The sequence below is a fragment of the Haliotis rubra genome, unplaced genomic scaffold (genome assembly GCF_003918875.1).
Source record: "Haliotis rubra isolate DU_JTF1 unplaced genomic scaffold, ASM391887v1 Scf387, whole genome shotgun sequence".
Taxonomy (NCBI): Eukaryota; Metazoa; Mollusca; class Gastropoda; order Lepetellida; family Haliotidae; genus Haliotis; species Haliotis rubra.
The window spans coordinates 974,287-998,572 of NW_025767065.1; the positions used below are offsets into that span (position 1 = coordinate 974,287).

Consider the following 24,286-nt stretch of genomic DNA (forward strand, 5'->3'; position numbering starts at 1 on the left):
TAGTTGTTTGTGTTTCCAACTATTCTCATCAACTTCGATCACCATGGCCACTAATTGATCTGGGGACGCATGACATTGATGGTCAGATTAACGTCCATCACATCAGGATATAATGACAGTCTAGGGTTCACTTCCTAAAGCTCCTGTTACTTGACTCTTGCAATACGCATTAGGGACCTTACTTTAACCTGGAATTTTGGGGTGGTGGGGTAGCCTAATGGTTAAAGTGTTGGCTCGTCACGCCGAAGACCCGGGTTCGAATCCCCACATGGGCACAATGTGTGAAGCCCATTTCTGGTGTCCCCCGCCGTGATGTTGCTGGAATATTGCTAAAAGCGGCATAAACCAAACTCAGTCAGTCAGTTAACCTGGAATCCCCTTGGATACATGGGACATGTGGGAGACAGGGCAAATGGGGAACAGGGCATATGTGTCATGATGTGGTGACTTGGGATATGTGGCAGCATATCAGTACTTGTCAAGTCCATGATCCTGAAATGCCCTTTGCCCCAGCATCATCATTTTGGCAGCAATACCGGTATATCCAATCTCATCTTTCTTATCACCAACCTTGCACAACCAATCAAAATGCCTCTCCTGAACTTTCAACTCAGACCCACATTCAAACTGCATCTGAGAAGGATCTGACACATCTTATATTGAATCTGAAGACTGTTTAAACATATAAGTGGAACTGCTTTGGCTTTGGTATCTCTCCATATTTCCTCATGAAAACCATGTTTTGCAAATTTTTAAATGATGCATGATCTGAATCACTGCAACACATTTCTTCCATTGTATAGCAGTATAGGAGTAACTGTCTTTTAACATGTCAAGTTGACATCATTTCAGTGTTCTAATCGTGTTTCAGTGAAATACGGATACAACTGTAATAAGTCATAAATTTGATTCAGCCCTTTATGTACATTACATGTCATCTTAACATGTACCTGTAAAATGTTTCAGGTATTTATGAGCTTTTCTCAAATGTAAACAAATTCCCAAACTGGGTAATAAAGTATTACCTTATCTTATCTATAAGAAGTCTCCATAAGTTCTGAGGTTTTTACAAGCCTGAAGTAATAATTATTTCTGTTTCTTGCACATAATTCAACCCTGACTAAAATACAAAGGTATGGTGAAAAATGTCCCCAGGTATTTATCATAATACAGTGAAGGCAGACAAGAACCAGGGATAGATACCATCACATGTGTGTCATTCCAACACCATTTTGTTAACCCTATAACTGACCATTCACATGGACAACAAACAACAGGCATTTGACATAAAGAGTGAGTGAGTTACTTTTACACTGCTTTTAGCAATTTCACAGCGGGGACATCAGAAATGGGCTTCACACATTGTACCCATGTGGGGAATGGAACCCAGGTCTTCATCATGGCGAGCGAACGCTTTAACCACTGGGCTACCCCACCGACCCTATCTGACAAAGAAACAAGCATTGTCACTAAGGTGCCATAATCCAGGTAAAACGTTAAAGTCCCCTTGTGACCTTGAAATGAAGGTCAAGGTCACCAAACCTGACTTGGCCCTTTCTTATAGTGTGATGAACCCAGGTACCAAATATGAAAAGAATCTAGTGAACGGTTCTTAAGATATTCCAATTCGTATGTACGTACGGACGGAGCCTAATACTATATCCCCCGCTTTGCGCTAAACGCACGGCGGGGGATAATAAAATTACCATCAAAATGACCTGCCTGAATGACGAAGATGACAGGACAGGAACACAGCCTGTGATATTCATATCATTGACTCGTTACATGCACAGAACCTCCTCATCAGTCACTGTATCGCCAGTTGCAGAAACCAGGCGCTTTCATGTCATACACACTAGGCACATAGGAAACCAAGGGAATTACACATCAAAATGACCGCAGGTTCAATTTCCACAAATGACAGTAGATTTTAGCGTCAGTTCTGACAAATGTCATCCCTGGTTCCACATAAATGCTACTGAGCCATATTCAGCAGATCAGAGTTTATGACATGCAGCCCCATATCAGACAGTAATCGCCATGATTTCCTCCAATGTCCACGCTGTAGTCATGCTCTAATCCATATGGAATTACCACTTTCCATGACAATGTCACAAGAAAACATGACTATTGTAACTACTAAAATCTGGTTAAGGGTCACCTATTCTTTCAATTTACTGTTGACTATAGTAACATGAGAGAATCACGTGGTCCTTCACTTCTTTTGAGTAATATAAAGGTAATATGAAAGAAATGGATGGTATTTAACCTTTTTTTTAGCAATATGAAAGTAATATGAAACAATCGGATGGTCCAAATTTTGAGCAATATGAAAGTGATATGAGTGAGTGAGTGAATTTAGTTTTACGCCGCTTTTAGCAATATTCCAGCAATATCACAGTGGGGGACACCAGAAATGGGATTCACATATAGTACCCATGTGGGTAATTGAACCCAGGTCTTCGGCATTACGAGTGAACGCTTTAACCACAAGGCTACACCACCACCCCGAAAGTGATAAGAAAGAACCAGGTTGTCCTGAACTTCTTCTGAGCAACATAAGTGATATGAAGGAACCAGGTTGTCCTTAACTATACTAAGGTAGTATATACTTTTAGGCCTTATATGATCACACACACACAAGGTTGAATAACCTAGTGAGTGAATGCTGTTGTACAGCAGTTGGCAATATCACAGCCTCGTGATGGCCTACATCTAGACTGGCGACAGTGATTGTAGCACAATTTATGATCCCAACCATCAAGAGTCACCATTGTAAACATATAATACTGTTGACTCTGCTCTTACAACAAGCTACCAGAGACTGATATTACAACCTTGGTTTCCTGCTGGGACACGTCAGGATGAAATACTGGAAAGAACAACTGTAATTAGAAACAACTGGTCTCAAACGAAACAAGTTCACACCCACAATCCCAATACTTACGCTGATGATGAAACAGGTTATTCACAAAGTACGTTTGAGCGAGCTTAAGTAGCTAACCACAGACTGCATCTCTGTCAAGTCATATAGACATTCTATACACTCCTATACTCCAGTGAAACCTACAGAGAGATCCTGATCAAGGGCATGCTGAGGATGGAGCTTCAGTCAACTTGAACATCCAACTGCACTACTGGTATAACTGTTTCAATGAACTCAAGCAGCCAGAGATGATGACAGTTCCTGTCATCATATGAAAGGCTGTCATCAGAGTTCTCTGATGACAGAGTCTGTTGATAGATTGGCTGCATCATACACATTATCTATCTGTTCTGTGATGGCAGGGTGCTAATACAGGCTTGCTGATGAGTGGTAACAAAGTCTCACTTGAGATTCTTCAGTTCTTCAACAAAAAAGTATCAAGGAAAGAACCTGGGGCTCCTGTCACGAAGCAACCTTTACTAAGGTTAACCTTAACTCCCATTCTTTAACATTGCACTAAGGTTACCTTAGTGACTTACGATCACCTCAGTGTTTTGTGAAAGGAGGCCCAATCTGATTGATGGACTACAGCTTTATCTTCTATGGAGCCGAGTGAAGTTAAGGACCAATGGACCATATATAAACAGGGCTCAATTTAAGAGATGTTAACCTACTTCCAACCAGGTGCAACCTAATATAAAAGCCTAGTTGCACCTGCCAAATTCCAGTTGCACTGCTTTTATTGCAATATGTAATGAAAGAAATATGCTATTGAATTATGTAGATGTTTTATTCAGAAGTTTACCCACTCAAAAATTGACTTGCACCTGGTGCAAGTTAGACTAATAACTAGGTTGCACTTTGTAATATTGGGTTACACCAGTGCAAGTAACAAGCACTAAATTGAGCCCTGATAAGGCAACTAACTACATATTGGACTATAGCTCCATATCAAATACATTTCCACGAGCCTACTGATGAACAAACCCAAGAGCGTGTTGTGTGTGCATGCGTGTCTAGATGAGATTCCTGATGAGTGCAGAAAGCAAGACAGGGTAACAAAAGGCAGTATCTTGTACCATTTTTTAGTAAGCCGCAACCAGGCAATGGAACCACTGACCTTGCCCTCCACTACACCATATATACACTTACTGACTGACTGACTGACTGAGTTTGGTTTTACGCCGCTTTTAGCAATATTCCAGCAACATCACGGCGGGGGACACCAGAAATGGGCTTCACACATTGTACCCATGTGGGGATTCGAACCCGGGTCTTCGGCGTGACGAGCCAACGCTTTAACCATTAGACTACCCCACCGCCTCTACACTTACTGAAAAGTGGAGACATGAAATAACACCTAAGCCAACGGAGCAGGAGCAGGAGCAGGAGCAGAATAACCATAAACTTGATGGGACCGCAACATGGTGGTGATGACAATGTCAATGTTACTGATGTGCAGTATTTAAGGTGGGCGTCGCTGATGGTAGCAACAGCAGCTGTTGTATTGATGTATAGATCATGTGAAATTATCTGTTTCCACCCACCACTGGCAAACCTATAGAACTTACACATTTGTATGCATGGAATAATTGGAGGCTAAATAAAGAACAGCAGGTTAAGTTGGCAACGCAGTCAAATCCCTTTGGACTATTTCTTTTCTACAAACATCCAGGTATTTTACAAAAACAGTAGTTAGACATGAGCTGCAACTAATGCAATATGACTAATAGTATCTATTCCAGGGTGCAGGTGCCCTTATGAAGCAGTTACCTTGAAAGATAGAAAGAATAAACACGGACGAGAAATATAATCCTGAATTATTCTGAATGTTTCTCTGTATTATAATTGAAGAGTCACCTAATTATGGAGGGTGTCATTCATGAACACATGCCAACAGTGAGTGAGTGAGTGAGTTAGTGAGGGTTTTGCAGCTTTTAGCAATTTTGCAGCAATATCATGGTGGGAGACACCGGAAATGAGCTTTACACATTGTATGAATGTGGGGAATCGAACCCTGGTCCTAGGCATGGCGTTCCATGTCATCAAAGTATGAGTATGTTGACAACGTGATGAAACAGGAAACATGTCGTTTATGCCAATTTTACACTGATAGGATGTTCTAATGCATCTGAAAAAACTCAGTAACAGACATGTGGGTATGAAATGGTTCATTATAGATGCAACCAGTTCTTCAAAGTTGATTTGCTTAGTTTCATCTGTTACCAACTGCATAAAGTGTAAGACAGTGTCAAAGAAAACTTACACAAGTGCACTTAACACAGCTTTAACTACAAAATGTTCAAGTCAAAAGCATTATATACAACATAATAAAAAATAGCAACTAAAACTGTAATTGGATGAAGACTTAGACCTGACCAGGATACGAGATAATGGGTTAGGAATCCCATGTGTTTTATCAGCATCTCTATGACACATACCTGCGACATGCCAGCATATCTAAATACACCTGTGATGCTGATCATCAGGTGAACAGGTCATGGGACACAGACAGCCCAAAGTCACCCCTCCCTCTCCCCCCCCTCCCTCAGGTCAGGAAGAGACATACTGAAGATTCCACATTATATGTTGACTTTCATAATGTAAAACATTTTCGGTGCAACCAACTGGTTCACAGGCTGAATATAAGCTTAATCATTCTACGCGGTTTGGATATAGATAATCATACATCTCACTCTGTTTAAATATACAACCGGCACATTATCAGAATCCTTCTTTCTTTTTTTTACATTATGGAAAGATGAAGAATATCTGTTATATATTCATAACCTAAAACGCTGCAGAGAATAGGATGCAAAACCAGTGTTCCATGTGATAACTAACAACCGTGAAATGATACTGTTAAGTCACGATACCAGAAACATTGTGATCAATTCCCGGTAGGCCAATTTCAGAACATCAATGCATGTTTCAATAACAATTTTCTCAGGACTTAATTGTATATCATTACTTTACTCCATATTGAAATGGACATGCTTGTAAAGATATGAATACTATTGTGACACTTACATATCCATTCCCTTTTTACCATTCCCTTGTTAGTGATTGAAAACTTAGGTTTCCGTAATTCAAATACAATAGGAGCACACCCTAAGGACTCCCGGAATCCTGTTAATTTGAACACGGCAGGGGCATATTGCACATATGAAAAGGATATTAAGCAACACGACTGGAGTATTAACTCAATTTGTTTTCAAAACTGAGGAGTTGAAGTGTTGTTTTGATTGTAAGCCTCAATTCGACCAGCCAATGTTTTCGTTTAATGAATTTTTGACCTTATGATATTCCTGTCTTGCCTTGATGAAAAATCGATAGCGCAGGTCCTGTTAAGCCTAAATTCTCTTACATTCTACAGATTCCAATTAGATTTTTCTCCAGGGAATCAATAGTCTTTCTTTATTGATGATAATGCTTTTGTACAAATGTCAACAGTTTTATCATAATCAATTTCAGAGCAGCTGAATGTGGGGAAGCAAACCATCATCCTCTCTGGATGCTGTAAAAAAATTCTGAACTGATGTAAATACCAGATTAGAAATCCTCACTCAGCAGATTACATCTTTGCAGTCTTTAAACAGCCTCAACTACTTCTTGCAGTTGAAAATAGATTTTACTTTCTTGTCACACATGAGCAGGAGGTAATATACTGGAGCAACGACTGAGTGCCAGAGGCTATGTCTGCAGATACATACACAAACATTTAGAGAAAAATAGCAACATGTTATAATCGTAGTCCTCTGCAGGGACAATACATATATTTACATTTATTTATATTAAAAGCCAGGGCAAGTCTAGTTAAACCTAAACCATTTCTAGTCTCCTTGAGCCAACAGCAGGCGAGTATAGGTTCTTTTGAGAACACAAACACTGCAATTACCTTAAAGAAATGTCTTCATTTACAAAATGTCAGTATATCATGTTTCATGTATCTTATGTGAAAACAGGGAAGTTTCGTCACCATTAAATATATCAGCATATATATTACAACAAGAGCTCTCAAAATTCTAAATAGCATAAGTACAGAAAATCAGTGACAAAAGGCATGTAACTGAAAATAATAATGACGAGGCCATTTATGTAGCAATGAACTCCACGCCACATGGGCATGCTCCTAGAGCACACATTATCACGGACATTATTACCGCGGATAACCCAAGCTGTATGTGAGGCAGTACAAGGTTAATAGTCATATGACTTATCCCACCGGGTACGCATTCATTGCTGGATGAAGAGAGGCAATTTTGAAAAACCTCACTTGCCTAAGGTGAGATCACATGTGTCATAAGTGCTTCGTTGTGGGGTAGGACAGATCTGGCCAATCCAAGGACACTCCATGATCAACATTGCTTAACTTCAACTGATTTGTGACATTGGCTCTATGCACAAGACCACACACCATTAAAATATATCAAGGAGTAAAGATATGTGATATAAGACATATCATGAGCATGCGATACAAGACGTATCAGACACCGCCACTGCCTGCAGACAACCCACACTCAGGTACAGGGCCGGTGAAGCAGTTGACTGCCCTTGAGAGATATAGCCTAAAATGAATGATTAATACAACACCTACATAAAATGTATGGTGGCATTTCAACATGGGAGTTGTATTCAATCAATGTCGGAGTACAATCAATACCGCATCCTGTTCTGTATTACGCCTCCCTGTCTGGCGTCATCTATAACCATCTAAATGCTACATACACAACAGAACACAGATCCCATGGACGATGCAGTGGCTAATCCTGTGTACACTTAACATCATCAATAAGTTGGCTGCAACCTGAAACGTACACATCCATCAAGTGTAACAGTATCTTTCTTGTGTAAATGACAAATACACTAGCTCCATTGAAGTCAATATAATCTGAGAGCTAACTCTCCTTCATCATTATAATTAAACATGAATAACGCTATCTACCGTACCTGTACCAGTGTCTGTCCAGGATGACTAGGCCGGACCCCATGCCTGCCTGACTAACAATCTGTTCTACACAAGGGACACCTACTGGTAGCTTAAGGAACCAGTTATATCAATTTACTGCCAACCTTTGCCAAACTCCAGGGATAATGTAGATTACAATGTGTGGTGGATATAATTAATTGTATGACCATGATTACATTAAAGTTGATGGGATGGGATGTGGGGTGGGGATAAACAATATAGTTAAACTGTTACCATGTGGGGCAGGGTGGAATGTAGGTAAATGTTTGGTGGGAGGAGGGAATATGCAGAGTGGACCAGGGTTGGAAGAAGAGGAAATTAGGATGGATAGGAATTTGGGGGAAAAGAAGAGAGAGAGAGTGAAAGAGAAAGTGAGAGAAGGAGAGGGAGGGAGGGAAGGAGGGAGAAGAGGGGGCTGGAGAGAAAGAGAGAGAGGGACTGAGATATGTTTTAGGGAAATAACAGTATTGTGCATCCCTGTCCAAGTAGCTACATATTATCTTATTCTCCCAAATTGCCTGCAGGCAAAGACATCGGTTTTATATGTTACCCTTTTGGTATTAATGACCTACACAACACAACACACAAAGTCCACCAGAACATTCAGGTTCAATGTGAATCACATCCGTTGATGACTGTACACAGATCAGGAAATGACTTGAACAGTTTGTTTATATAAACATAAAACATAACTGGGTCAACAGAGTCAGGTTTAAATACACTGACATGAAAGTCAGGTCAGTGATAAAACCCACAAAAAGGCATTGCAATTCTATGGCAAATTATGATAGAATATTTTTATGCATTAAAATGTGAATAATGTTTTGAGGGCCACATAACCAGTTCAGTGTGTCCTTGAGTACAGCTTCTGATCAAATATAATCTGTGATCAACATCACCACTGTATGTACAACACTGACACGTGTACAACACTGACACATGTACAACACTGACACATGTACAACACTGGCGTGTACAACACTGACACATGTACAACACTGACACATGTACAACACTGACACATGTACAACACTGAGACGTGCACAACACTGACACATGCACAACACTGACGTGGACAACACTGACACGTGTACAACACTGACGTGTACAACACTGACACATGTACAACACTGACGTGTACAACACTGAGACGTGTACAACACTGACACGTGTACAACACTGACGTGTACAACACTGACACATGTACAACACTGACGTGTACAACACTGACACGTGTACAACACTGACACGTGTACAACACTGACACGTGTACAACACTGACACGTGTACAACACTGACACATGTACAACACTGACACATGTACAACACTGACACATGTACAACACTGAGACGTGTACAACACTGAGACGTGTACAACACTGACACATGTACAACACTGACACATGTACAACACTACCATGTCACTTTCAGGACAAAATAATTAAAATAACAAAAAAGTTCTAATATGCAAGCTGTTTCCTTATTGACCAGGTCCCTTCTACAATCCAGTCCCTTCTAAATCATTTCATTGATTCAAATACAAAAAGTAGAACATGAAGGTAAATAGTTCTTCATGCCTGGAGTCTTCTCAACAATGACAAGAAAACCCAATGATTACTCCAGCACATCAATAGTCTGTACAACATCTGAACAATGGTCGATGATTTTCATTGTTGATTTAGCTGCTTACAGTGAAGGAAACTCACTGGTAATCTAAAATCCTGTTCTGTAATCTGATATACTATGTCTTCCTTTTCACATGCAAAACAATCATCACAATGCCATATCAAACAGAGCAGCTGTTTATTTCTGCGAAGTCCCTTCTATCAACCCTGCCTGGGCATTACATCAATGGAGAGAGTAAAGTTCGTGCTTCAAAGATAGCCTAGATATGGACGACAGCAATATTCCAGCAATATCACAGCAGGGGACACCAGAATTGGCTTCACACATTGTACCCAAGTGGGGAATCGAACCCAGGCCTCCGGCGTGACGAGAGAATGCTGTAACCACTGGGCTACCCCACCTTACACAGCTGGAACATGTTCCCTGTCAAATGCAGTGAAAGATATAATGTCCGAAATACAGATAATGTTTAAATCTTTTTTGAAAAATGTTAATATTCCTGTTAGATTACGTCCAGTATGATTTAATTATTAGACCATTGTCTACATCCTCTAACCCTCTGTGAGGATCTGTGTTAAAACTGGTGGTCAGCAACCCGTATTTGCCATAAGATGAAACTAGTGGCTTTATCATAGCCCAATTACAGATATTGGTGCTCATGATGTCAATCTCTCGAATAATTGGTTCAGAAATGAAAATTTATACACTGTCATCAGGTCCTGCCCAAACTACATCCTAATCTTACCACAGCATCAACAACCTCTAAGACCTCTTTACAGCCAAACTGTCTCATGATTTGTTTTAGGTAAACCCAATCCTTGGGACAAAGCAACTGCACATGTGGAGACAGGAATATTCACTTCCTTCAAATAATAAACATCGACAGCTACAACTGGGAATCTATGGCTGGGATGTTTTAGAGGTTGATTATTCAGAGGAATCATAACAAGTCATAAGACAATCAAAGAAACACCACAATGCAAAGCATGTACAGAATAGACATATTTGATAACAACTTAGGAGTTAAGAGTTTTACTTACATAAACAGTTGGATAAACTGTACTACTATGGCAGGAGACTTGGCAGGAGCATACACAGATAGGTCCAGGCCACTAGTACAATCCAGCCAAATATCTAACAAAACTATAATTGTCACCTTGACACACTGCCTTTACTACCTGACTGCATGACAGACACTGTAGTTAGACTCGTCTGTTTATTATGACTGACCCTGTAGCTGACAGGATCAGCCCCTGACACAGCATCATGGTATGTACTTACAGTGGCCATTAGCTCATATCACCATAACCACACTGGTGACAATATTTTGTTTTTCTAAACATTCATCTCAAATATTTTATGCCAAACACTGAAATATTTTATGCCAAACACTGAAATATTTTATGCCAAACACTGAAATATTTAGTTAAGAGACCTTTGTGAGTACCTAAGTGTGTTTCTGTACAAGTGTCTGTCTACCTGAGTGTACCTGTCTGATTGTTAAGGTACATTTGTCATGTCTGTAGTCAGGGTATGTATGTCTCCCTGTACATGTGTGTATGTCCTTAACAAGCACGTGTCTGTCAATGTATCTGTTTACCTGTCCATCCCTGAATGTCAAGCCTGTCTGTGTGTTCCTGTGTACAAGTGTACCCATCTGGCTGTGTCTGTCCACCTGTAAATGTGTTTGTCCCAACAGATTAAGTTTGTCTAACTGTCTGTACAGGTTGGTCTGCCCACCTGTGTAGGTCTCGCCACATGTAAATATGTATGTCTGTTGCATCTGTTGTATGTCTGTTCATCCCTGTATACATGTCTGTTAGCACCTGTGAAAGTGTCTGTGTCTGTCGACCAGGTCTGTCTCTCCACCTGTAAGTGTGTTTGTTCCTGTCCACCTGTGTTGCTGTATACAAGTCTGTCTGTGCCCTGTGTCCCTCTCCACTTGTGTGTCCGTCCTTGTACACAAGGCATGTGTCGGCATGCATGGAGCCTTTATTATCGTTGTGAGGAATGTGCGAGGTCACCACTACAGCACCACTGAAGGGAACATCCTATCCCCTCGAGGCAGTGATGTCGGGGATGGATGTACACACCTGTATAGCCCAATCCCTCATGCCTCAGTTAACACTCGCACATCACTGTCCTATCACACTCACCAATCACACCGAGATATTCAAGCAACTGGGCTTTACAATCAAACATCGTCTTCTACAGTATGGTTGCCTCTGTCCATGTGGTCTACAGCAGCAGCATGACTTGTACTTTGAGCCCAGTATACATGAGACACTGCTATGAATAGATATGATATATAGCTGCCACAGCCTGATTACACAGGGGTAGGGCGTGACTGCAACTGTCTGCAATTGGAGGTATGTGTGGGAGGCCAACACAGTTGGGCTGTTCCAGGTAAAAGTGACATGGCTGTGGGTGGTCAGAATAGGGAGGGGAGGGAAAGAGATGGGGACAGGGTGAAGAAAGGGTGTTCTGAGGAGTAACATCCGACAACACACACAGGGTTAGGTAAACATATGGAGTGAGCTGGCGAGTCTGTCTGATGCCGGCTGGTACGGACTAGACCTTGTCAGTACCTCCAAGGTTGCTCTACCTGATGTCCACACTGTACCAACTGGGTGCTGAACACACACTCCATGACACACACAGAGAAAATCATGTTGTACTTACAATTCAGGTAGGGAGTGGATGGCAGAAGAATGATCGGAGCTGATGATAATACACGCTAAGGCCACTCAGCCACAGAATCAATACTCAAGGCAGGCAGGCAGGCAGGCAGGCAGGCAGGCAGACCTGAGAGCTTGTTGAGGCTAGCTGGTGTGGGGCGGTTTAGGGCTGGTGGGCTGGTGCAGTCCTCACTCATTCTCTCTCACTAGGGAGAGGAGGAGAAGGCAGAGCCACAGCCTTTCTATGTTGCAACAGCTGAGGGATCCCCGACATTCAGGACATTGTCTACTGCCATGTTGAGATGACTTGCTACCAACACCTTCAGCTCAATGACAGGCAGCTCGAGAGCTATATTTGGACAGTCTTATTCCTGGCTGTGCAGTCATGTGACCTGGTCATGTCACCCAGCTTGTCACATGACTGTTATCTATGTACCTACACCATGGTGCAGGGAGGGACACATAAGATGGTTTCATGGCCTTTCTAATGTACCATGTTGTTGCAATATGAAATACCACACCACAAATTAGCTGAGTCAGCAGATGAATGTGGAGCATGGCTTCATAATGAACCATTTTTAAGACTAGTCACCAGTGCACATAGCTCTTGTAGTACCTATAAATAGCTCAGTTGCACTAATTATACATAATATAGCCAAGTACATCCACACTATCAATCCAAGCACACACAGTTGAAACTCGGTTTATCGTCAAACACACAATAAAAGGGGCAACAATGATTATCCATTAATGTCGAAGTATGTTTTTACACTTCTTTAAGCAATAATCCAGCAATATCACAGGCACAGGACCCCAGAAATAAAGATTAATGAGGGGACTAGAGCCGGGACCTTTGATATCATGAGCAAACATGTTAAACACAAAGCCCCCAAGGGCAGGTAGAAATATCAGTGGTCTGTATTCTCTGCCAGGAGTTCCCCTTAACTCCACTTTCAAAAAACATACTTAACAAGAACTGGGTCCAATCAAACTGTCCGGAATATTGATTTTCACTTCATTTTAAGCTAAACACTTAAGGAACCTTGATTCACATAATTTCAGCAATCTGTGGGAGACGAATGTCACGATGACAATATCTTCACATGAAATGTTTCTGTAGACTATTCTGATGGCTATTTCCCATGATCGAATCTGAATCTAAAACCAGTGATGCAGAGCAAAACAGACTAAGAGGTTCAGTTTTCACTGGGACACTGACTGATGCTAGTTTCCACATCACATGGCACGATGAAAACACCACTCTATATCTCTCTATCGATGAATAGCATCTCCATATGAGCAGGGAGAATCTGCCCACCACAACTTCATGTGGACTAGAAACTAAAGCCATTATCTACCCATTTAGAGACAGAGATATTCTGGGCTAAACATTTCATCATGGTCGTGAAGCATTGGACTTATTTGCCTTAGCGGAAGAGAAGGGTTGTATTCAATTTGAAAAACTTGTGAATTGAGGAGGAGTGGAGCAGAGAGGAGGGATGTAACAAATACCATCATATGACAGGGGATGTATACCACCGACTGACTGACTGAGTGAGTGAGTGAGCACTCTTATGTCAGATTGAGGACTTCTTCTAATTTCTAAATGCCTCTCAAGAATCTTATTCCAATTTGTAAGAAAGTTTCCTTCCATCTATTCCGGACAAGAAAAACCAGTGGTTGATAGCAAGAGCAAAAATCAACACCTCACATCAACCAGGTAAAACACTGTCATTATAGTTGTCCCAATTGTCAAGCACAGGTAACTAGCATCATACCAATCCACGGAAGCCCTACTGGACAGACAACTGCTTTGTTTTTTACCTGAACATGCTGGATCAGCTCTGGCTCAGTGTTCCAGAGGACTAGACAGGAGCATTACAACAGACAGTGTGACTCTTGCTACAGCTTTGTTTGTATATGAATACACAGTCATATATTCACTGCCCATTTCACTTACAAGTTTGTTTTGGACAATGCTAACATTGTGTGATACCAAAGCCAACAACATGTAGTTCTAACAGCTTATTCAAATCCAGATTAAGAAGAGTGGTAGCCCTGACTGAAGTCTGTACTGAGTGATAAGTCCATGAATATTTGGTAATTCTATCCATATAACCAGTATGTTTAGGTAAGCAGACATCATGGCTGAATTATATATGGACATCTTGTTCTTGTCAATTATATAATCTAGAAATCATGATGTCAACTAATAATCACTGCTGTAGTTCCAGTCTAGGAGAAGGAGATTTGCTGTCAGTGACTGTCCTGATGGGTTAAATGTTTAGCGTAAAACAACCAACCAAATGTACAGTAAGTCCTAAATGTACTAGTCAATTTTTAGAAAAATATGTCCATAAAAAGTGTTTAGAGTAAATAAAAAATTTACTATGTTTTGTAATTAAGTAAAAATCTAGCAAAGTCGTAAAAACTAGATTTAGCGACACAATAAAACTAGACTGTGTTTGCTTTTTGCAAAACACAAAATGCAGCAACAGAACAAGGCAGAACCAGCTGTCCCCATGCTGCCATGCTTTACTCACATACAGATGATTTCACATTTTAGATTTCACTTTACAACTTGTCTAGTGGTGTTTTTTTAAGACTAAAGGCCCCACCATTTCATAGCTGACTAAAGAAACTTATATCCTGTTTTCCATCCTGAAACATGCATAACATATCATCTTAAAGTTCCGTTAACGGACACATTCCAGTAGGATAGGCTCGCTGTGTCACTACAAGAAAATGTGTGGAGTCAAGGTGGTTAGGAGTGGTTTGATAATGACTTTTAAAAACAGTGACAGAGTGAATATATGTTATATTTGTTGAGTGAGTGAGAGTATTACTTATATGGCTATTTGCATCAAATGGATATAGTCGTGTGCTTGTCTTCACTGTGCTTCAGAAAAATATTAGGGCCGTTCTAATTTGTTTTATATAAAATAGGTGTACATATCCTTAGTACAAGAGGATAAATATATCTTGATAATCAGTTATATATTTGAATGCCATTATAAATCAGAAAGGATTTCCCATTATATCAACTAATTTCCAGAATAATGGACTAGTGAGTTGAAGTGAAAGATTAAACATATAGCAGTGTGTGTGAGAGTGAGCACCTGCTCGCAGTAGTCCAGACAGTTTTTAGTGCTAACCTAAGATGCCATGCCTTGTTTAATATGGCTGCCCTACTCAGTCTATACGGTCATAGCAGTTCTTGTGTTATCTACTGAGCACCAGATGGAAATATGAGGCAAAGAAGAACACAAGACTCCATACTGCCAACTGCCGAGTCACACAAAAATATTATTACACAAAACCAATACCAGGAAATGAACAAATCTATTTTTAAGAACATTATGGGTGTCGAGTCAGAGCAGGAGAGTTACCTCCCTTTCACTAGATCACATCTATGAATCAGGTCAGAAATGTGGTGTTTTGAGTCATACACAATGTCGTAATAACTGAGCATTTTACACCACAAATATAACACATTTAACTACAGAGCCTTTTGTCCTGATCTTCTAACGAGTTGCAGGATGTGATCAATCACAAAACATTAAAGTCGGTGACAAGATGACCTTGGTGGAAAGAGTCAACACCTCACGTGGTTCAGGGTCTACCACTCGGTGTTTCTGTCTATTGCGTCACATTCATGATGGACATAAAAGACAGTACTCCAACTATGACTCAGCTATGAACACTGTTTCATCAACTGACCCCATGTAGTCATTGTGAAATACAGAAATAAGGATGATAATACAAGTAAAATAAAATGCATTGTAGTTGAAAACAATCAAAATATTTTTTCAGAAATTTCAAACAACATATAAAAATTTTGTTGTTGTTGTATATTTGAGTTAAATTCTAAATATTTTTACACAACATCATAATTCACATGTAGTGCAAACCTGTACAGACAAATGAGGGTCATCACAAATGAACAAAACCAAAGCAAAATGAACACATTGTGAATGGAAATAGAGATAATGAATGAAAATCATGTGAGCAAACCTTCATGTGAGCTGGGTCAAACATCACTGACAAGTGAGCCTTGACACAGATAACTAACCGACAATTGTCTTCTGACAAGACCCAGTATCATCTGTGTACATAAAGGTCTACCAAGCAGTGTGTACCCACAACGTTTTAAGCTTGTCTTCAAACAGAATACAAACCTTGTCCACCCGAAAGCACAGGAGGAGGATAGTGTTCTGGTGAACCCCGGTACGAGAACACTCCAGTTCCCGGGCCCACCCCGGCGCATGCGAAACCACATGATCTGTTAGTGTAGGGCCAGTTGATCTCCCGACACCACTAGCCAAGGACTCAAGGACAGATTAGACCAACATTTTTTGCACTGTGAGCAAGCCACACGACAAACAAGATAAGAAGGTGGGACAGCTCTCCAACTACAGGTGACTTGTGAGAGATTAACAGATCCACGCAGATGCTATACGGTCAGACAACAGACACTTCAGTTGAATCTTGGTTGAGTAATACCAACTTCAAGTTCAGAGCTGTCCGATCAAAGTTTAGACCGGAGAGTAAGATGACTTTGCATGACAGATTAAAGTCTCACTTGCCTTAACTTATGTGTAGAAAGCTTAACAAGGCACATAGTGTCCTGCCTAGAATCTCCGACAGGTGTTAAAACAGAAAGAATATATGGATGATCAGGCTCCTCGCCATCTGTAATTCTCTCAAATACACAGTCACCTACAACACGTTGATGTGGATATCAACTAAACGATGGGTCGGCAACAGCTTTAGAATTAATTTCCTCTCATGGAGGTAGTAAGTATTAATACTGTTTAACGCTGCCATCAGCATTTTTCTCATTTTCTCGGCCATAAAATATACTTGTCAGTATTAGGCGTCTCAGTCACGGACAGAACTAAATGCTGGGGGATACTGACACACAATCATCCGTCGTGAATTGAAACCACCTGATACTTACCTGAGGTTGCACGGGGTACTGGGGACCTACACTGGAATGCCCACTGGGCTCCAAACATTACTACCATTACTGCGATAAAAAATTACTGGCATTCATATTACAGTGTTCATAACTTGATAAAATCTTAAAGTCAGTGAGTGAGTTTTACGTCGCTTTTAGCAATATTCAAGCAATATCTTGGTAGGGGACACCAGAAATGGGCTCCACACAATGTATCTATGAAGGGAATCAACCCCGGGCCTTCGGCGTGATGAGCGAATGTTTTAACCACTAGGCTAACCCACCGCCCCAGAACGTGAGTGAGAGAGTGAGTTTGGGTTAACTCTGCTTTGAACAGTATTCCAGTTTAATGTTCAATGTGGTCATGCACCTTAGATGACTGGGCCACCTGTATATACTAACAAAATCTCCTATGACTATTCTAGTGACTTTGGACACTTGTAGCAATATGTAAGAAATACTATGACAACAAGAAGACAAAGTCATCAATATCCCCCGCAATGGCAAAATACTCTTCATGATTATGTCTATGAGTTATGATTATGTCAAATATTTGGGTGTGTATATAGAAAAGTGGAAGGAGAGTATTGAAAGTTTTTTTAAAGTTCTGCTCCAGAAAGGAGCACTATCACCAATTTCAGTCTATGTCAAACTTGTTGCCATGGAAATGCCAAAAATGTTTTATTCAGAATTCCAAAACTACCAAAAGGCACCAGTACACCACCAGATCTATCTATGTGCCAAGTTTGGTGAAGAAATATTGAACGGTTTTAGAGTTCTGCTCCGGAAAAGACAAATGTGCATGGACGGACGGACGGACGGAGGCCATTTTAATACCCCACGCAATACGCGTTGCGGGGGATAACAACTTCATTTCACATTGTATTCTTGTACTATAAACCTTGTTGATAGTATCCCAAAAGTGCCAATATTTGAAAACAAGGTGATCCCCAGAGATGTTCAGATGATAGATTATAGACAAATGATCTAATATCAAATGTGTTCATTGGTCAAACATGAAATAAACATATTTTTCATAAATTAACTCATTTCCAATTAAGATGTATGATGCCTAACATTTCAAATAATGACTGACTGAGTTTGGCTTTACGCCGCTTTTAGCAATATTCCAGCAACATCACGGAGGGGGACACCAGAAATGGGCTTCACACGTTGTACCCATGTGGGGATTCGAACCCGGGTCTTCGGCGTGACGAGCCAACGCTTTAACCACTAGACAACCCCAGCGCCCCCTTCAAATAATGAAAACAGGTAACTTTCTTCAGGAAATACAAAATAATAGCAATCAATTTATGATCGCAAGCGTCCTCATACTTTAACGATAATAGTTCAGGGCGAAAGGGTGTTTTATTACACTATACATGCTGGTAGAGCGAACTGTATTTCTTAATTTCATGACAATCAATTTCCAACACTAATCTTAGGTGAATCAGGAGAATCGAGTAAACAATGACTACCCAATGAAAATGAGGGCTGCATGGGTTCTTCAGCCAATCAGATGTCAGCTTTCTAAAACAAATTGGCTTGATTTTCCAAACACCTAAATTCTGAAATTTCGTTTTGTACAACCAAAATCCCATTCAGAATACAATTATCTCTTCAACAGTACACCCTTTTGGCTGCACATGCCACAGCTCACAGAACAGAGGAGATCTAGGAAATATCCACAACAACATAACTATCCTGCTGCACATTCAACATCTGCCACTTGTCAATATAGTTCCCCCCGACGTGATTCACTGAATCTCACCACCTACAACAATCATAATTTGATGGGGACCTATATTGCCTCGGGATCCCCACTAGTCACTGAGCATGATCTAATGTAACGATTCAAACTACACCGAATCTGAGCGCATCATTACACATGTAGTCAGCTTGTTGCCCTGTCACGTGACCAAGGGTAATCTGTTGACAGTACAACAATTTTCCTCAACATGGCCACAGACACAATGATGCATGACAATCAGCTGCCCTGGGGCTACCTCCTATCAGTCCTGCCAAGCCTAAACAAATGTATCTTCAGTATCATGTAGGTCCAGACAAGAATAAAAGGCTCAAAATAATTCACCATCATTAACAGCTAACTGGCAATTCCCTCCGATGCTAAACATCAAAAGAACATTTGGAGACCGAAACTGGATAAGATACTCAGTGAATGAGGCTAGTCTGATAGCGAGGCTAGTCTGATAGCGAGACTAGTCTCAACAGTAAATATTATTTCAAAACAACCATTTCTGTTTGAGATTCTTCCTATATTTAGGACTGTTTGGTTATCATGTTACATGATGGTAAGCTTCAATAAAGGCAAGATACTTTATGGATGACTAATTTTATAATCTCTCATGATTTGACATTCTTGGATGGATCACTGTGCCGATAACGGTATAAGGATCTGTACAGAAATATAGCATCTTTAAACTATTACTTCACTACACTGTTAATGTATTGTCATAGGACTAGCTCATGATGTCATCATTTATCATAGACACTGAATTTGGCAACAAATTTAATGACTACATCAAGCGCAAAACATGTACACAAGCACCCTTTTTGTTCACATAAAACAATTAAGTGTAACAATTTTGAAAATGCCTCAGAATATAGACCAGCATACAGTTAATCCTGTGGTCAATGACACAGACACACGTCTACTCTATCCATAGATAATCATAGATTTTTCATATCGTTACATACTACAAATACATACCAAATGATTCACCACTGACATGGGTGACAAAACAGTTCCGTACACTGTGGTTCTAAGCCTTGAATTAGATCCTGCCTGCACCATCCATATCGACAGGCCTGTGGTACATCATTAATGACAACCTCCCTTTCAGATCTGATTACTCTCTCTCCCTATGATAACCTGGATCAATTCTTAATAACATCAACTCCAGGTTTCTCCTTAACCAGATTCCATGTGATAACGAACCATCAAGGTATTTCCCTGTCATGCAAACAGGTATGAACTGCGGCACCATCACCGCTGTTTGTTTCCTGCTCACTGAGTCCCAAGCCCGCAATGACCTTGAAGGGAAGACAAGCAGTTTCCATGCCATTGATCATGTGCTTGAGAACTCATTGATTCTCCACACTGTCATGACAACATTAGCCTGTGCTTTGTGAAAGATATACAATGCAGTAAGCAAACAATTTAGAAAGCTTACTGGTCTCGCTCATGAGCTAATTGTTATCTGGTAAACAGAGAATTCAATAAATCAGGCATCATCTCATTAATGAACTGAAAACATTTCTTGGCACATGGATAAAGAACTGAGAGATTCCATGTAAATAAAAAATAAAACTTGAAATTACTGAATATAAATAAAGGTAAAGAAAGACTATTTTCCATAGGAAATCAAGAATAAGTTTTTATAGACTGACACTGACAACAGTAGTTCTAAGAAAATACTAGTATGATACATCAGAAACAACAACACAGAGCTCTACGTCATTAGGTGTCCAAACAGACCTTGACAGTCATTAACCCCTCCTTAGAGCCCATCACACTAGTCCTCACAAGATGGCTGCTAAGACTATGGGAGATAATCCCTTTCAGTAAAGTACAATTCTCAGCTTAATTTGCCCATTAGTGAGAAACCGATGAGGTGACAGATTGGTGGAGCCAGATGGCTGCAAACTCCGCAATTTTCACTACTCAGCAATAAATTCCACTTTCTATGAATAACATTCCAAATATTGATTTTAAAAGTTCAGCTGACTGGGCTATAAATAAATTCCCAAGAGATAGCATGATGGCTAACCAGGATGTCACCAAATCAGGTTTATGCAGTTATACTGTACTGATAACTTAAATTAAAGCTGGTTAATAATAGACATATATGTACATCAGATGTCCTTTCAGCCTAATGTAGCCTTCAGTGACCACTGGTACGACAGGTATATTAACAAATACACTGTAACAAGGGCTTCGGACACCAAATACCATGAGGTAAATTGCTTTCAATTTTTGTAGTTCAGCTTTATAAAGAAGTTACCTCTACATCAATATTTTATTCTAATGTTCTAATGTATTAAACAAGTGAAGATCTGGTTAGAACTGGTCTTCAGTAACCCATGCTTGTCGTAAGAGGCGACTAACGGGATCGGGTGGTCAGGCTCGCTGACTTGGCTGACATGTCATAGTATCCCAATTGTGTAGATCGATGCTCATGACATAATCACTGGATTGTCTGGTCCAGACTCGATTAATAACAGAGTGTCTTCATATAGCTGGAAAATTGCTGAGTGTGGCATTAGACAATAAACAAACAAAAAGTCTAAATGTTTTAATTTAAGTGATACAGCTGGATGTTAATTAGAACAGGCTCCCCGATTATCAATATGAGAACTGTGTCATTGATAATATAATTAATAAACTATTGTGATGAAGTAACGTATCAATTTACACGAACATGCATTTATGTATGGACTGCTTCTAAACTATGTAAAGGACACTGTTTTCTTAGAAATACATACAAAAATATGTTATCACTGACCAGCGATGTCAAATACAGTCGAACCTCGTTTACTCGGACCCCGTATTTCCGGAAACCCTGCCTTCCGGACGATTTTTCGGTGAAACAAAACTTACCTTCATTAATTGTACTCGCTTAGCTGGACCCCGCGCTTCCGACCTGGACAGAGAAGTTTCAAACCATTCCCATAGAATTACAATGAAAAGTGATCCGGTTATCCGGATGGAAACATCTGTGCGCATGTGCATGTGTAAGTGTCACATCAGTACTCATTTCCACATGACTAAGTGTATTCATTGTTAATCCCTCAGCAGGCGTTCGATGTAAATTGATTAATTACCCATCAAAACACAAGGGACGCGTGTCACTTAGGAAACGAGCTGATTATGTATTTACCCAAGAAAACACAAGGTACGCCTGTCACTTAGGTTTTGGCAGGTGTGAGAACATCTCATCAGTGACGAAAACACATGTTAACAAGGATTAGGATTAACTATTAACAATTCTACGAATGTAATGGCGACGAAAGATCTTTGAATCTTGTGATGGACTTGGTAAAAAAAATGGATGAAATCAAACCAACAAAACAAACATCAATGACAGACTTTTTAAAGAAATAAATGTGCTTCATGGGAAATGTCAAGATACTGAGTGAAGTGAAGTAAGATGTAATGTGAGTCAATGGGATGAAAGACTGTTTATTGGTACATTTACGATCACACTTATGTATATGTTATGATTAATTGTTTTTGCTTATTGACTATTGATTTATTGATATATATATACATGTACATGAATAAATTTTCAATATACATGTACATCGGCAATACGTTTTGCTTGTTTGATCCAGTTAACCGGACGCCTCGCTATCCGGACGATTTCTGAGTGTAACCAAAATGTCCGGATAAACGGGGTTCGACTGTACCTTGATTTCTTTTGGACTTGCATTTTTGCTTCAAGTTACTTCTCAGATATTTGTTGATAAAGTGATCAGCATTTAGTTAACGATTATTGATGTCTATAACCTATAGCGATAACCAACCCTACAGCAGGGTATATAATGGAAGAGTTTATACAACGGATCATCGAGGATGTCCAGAAATCAAAATCTACACACCTATGCACCAATGGGTCAAAACTAGGCCCCAATGTACCTGCATATTGCACCTACAGATCAAGTTCCCATAGCCCTATCAGAGTTAGGACAACAGAATTGAATCTCAGGAAAGAATCCTTCCAAGATAACAATAGAACTAGAGAAGACAAGATGGCTGCAATATTAATGACCCAATTGGAAAGGCCATTAAGGATATGGCAAATTTCATTTCAATTTTAAATTATTTTGGGGAAATTGAAACTGATAGCATCTAATACTTTGAGAATCCAAATTAGTAGCTCACAATGATTAGTCTGTGTGTTTCAGCTTGGCAATAAGGAACTGTCCGGTGTGGGACCGATTGAAGATTTACTGGCTTCAGGATGCAGGTAGCTTGCCGGCCAGTGGAGATAATCACAGAAATATAGTATGACCAGAAATTATTGCGAATTTTAGGAATATGTTTAATTGGATTTCTAGTATAAACAACCTTGACCAGCTATCAAGTGCTTGGTTTCATTCAAGAGAGACAACTCCCTTAATCCTTTTTCATTAGTTTGTGAACAGTTATCCCCCTTTGTGTACTTGCTAGTAGACGACATATTCAGTGATCCTCAGTATGGATGATTTAGAGAAGAGTAAGTGGATTTTAGAGTATTATAACAAGGACATCAGATCAGCTAAAGTGATTTCAAGTAGAACAGGCATCCCTTTGTCCACTGTTTATCGTGTTTTGAAAAATATTGCAAATGGATATGGCATTGAGCACCAGGGAGGCACAGGTAGGCCCAGAAAATTGACTGTCGGTGACAGGAGGCGGCTTGGTATTCTTGTTTCTAAAACCAAAGAAGGAGTTAAGAAAACTTAAGGCTGGATATGATTGATAGAGGAACTGTGACTGTTTGTAAGGAGACAATTAGAACTGAGCTGCATGCAATGGCAGAAAAGTCGAGGAATTCCATCACTGATCATGAAACTTGAACAAAAGGAGCGAAGGTTGAACTGGTGCTTACAGCATAGCAATTTTAACTGGGACAATGTGATTTTCACAGATGAAAGTTCTGCGTGGCTGTTTCCTAATACACTGAAATTCTGGACCAAACAAACTGAAAAACCTTTGTATCAGCGCCCAAAGTACAGTCCGAAAATTAACGTGTGGGGTGGCATATCTGTGTTTGGGGCAACGCCCCCCTGTGTATTTGAAGGGAATATGAACAGTGAGCGGTACACAGATATTCTCGAGGGACATTTACTTCCATCTGCTCACGTGTTCTATGGAAATTTTTGGATTTTCCAGCAGGACAACGACCAAAACATTGTTCAAAGCATTCACAGGCCTGGTTTCGGACCCAAAATATGACATTATTAGATTGGCCAAGCTATAGCCCTGACCTAAATCCAATAGAAAATGTTTGGGGACTTATGAAGGAAAGTGTCAATAAGAAAAATCGGACAAATATTGCTGAAATGAAAGAAGAGGTGGTCCGATACTGGGACAGCATGGACCACGACTTTCTAACGTCTTT

At 40.1% G+C, this 24,286-nt stretch overlaps 1 protein-coding gene across 6 annotated transcripts in view; it reads right to left on the reverse strand.

Annotated features, from left to right (window-relative positions):
* The window catches only part of LOC124286609, a 67,529-nt gene that overhangs the window by 2,468 nt on the left and 40,775 nt on the right, over nucleotides 1–24,286 (reverse strand). The window contains exon 1 of one of the 6 annotated variants that reach the window (XR_006901079.1): nucleotides 12,204–12,581. The exons of the other annotated variants lie outside the window; for them this stretch is intronic. The gene's annotated coding sequence lies outside the window, so the exon portion shown is untranslated. Of the gene's footprint in view, nucleotides 1–12,203; nucleotides 12,582–24,286 lie in introns of those variants that run through there. 6 annotated transcript variants of the gene reach the window in all.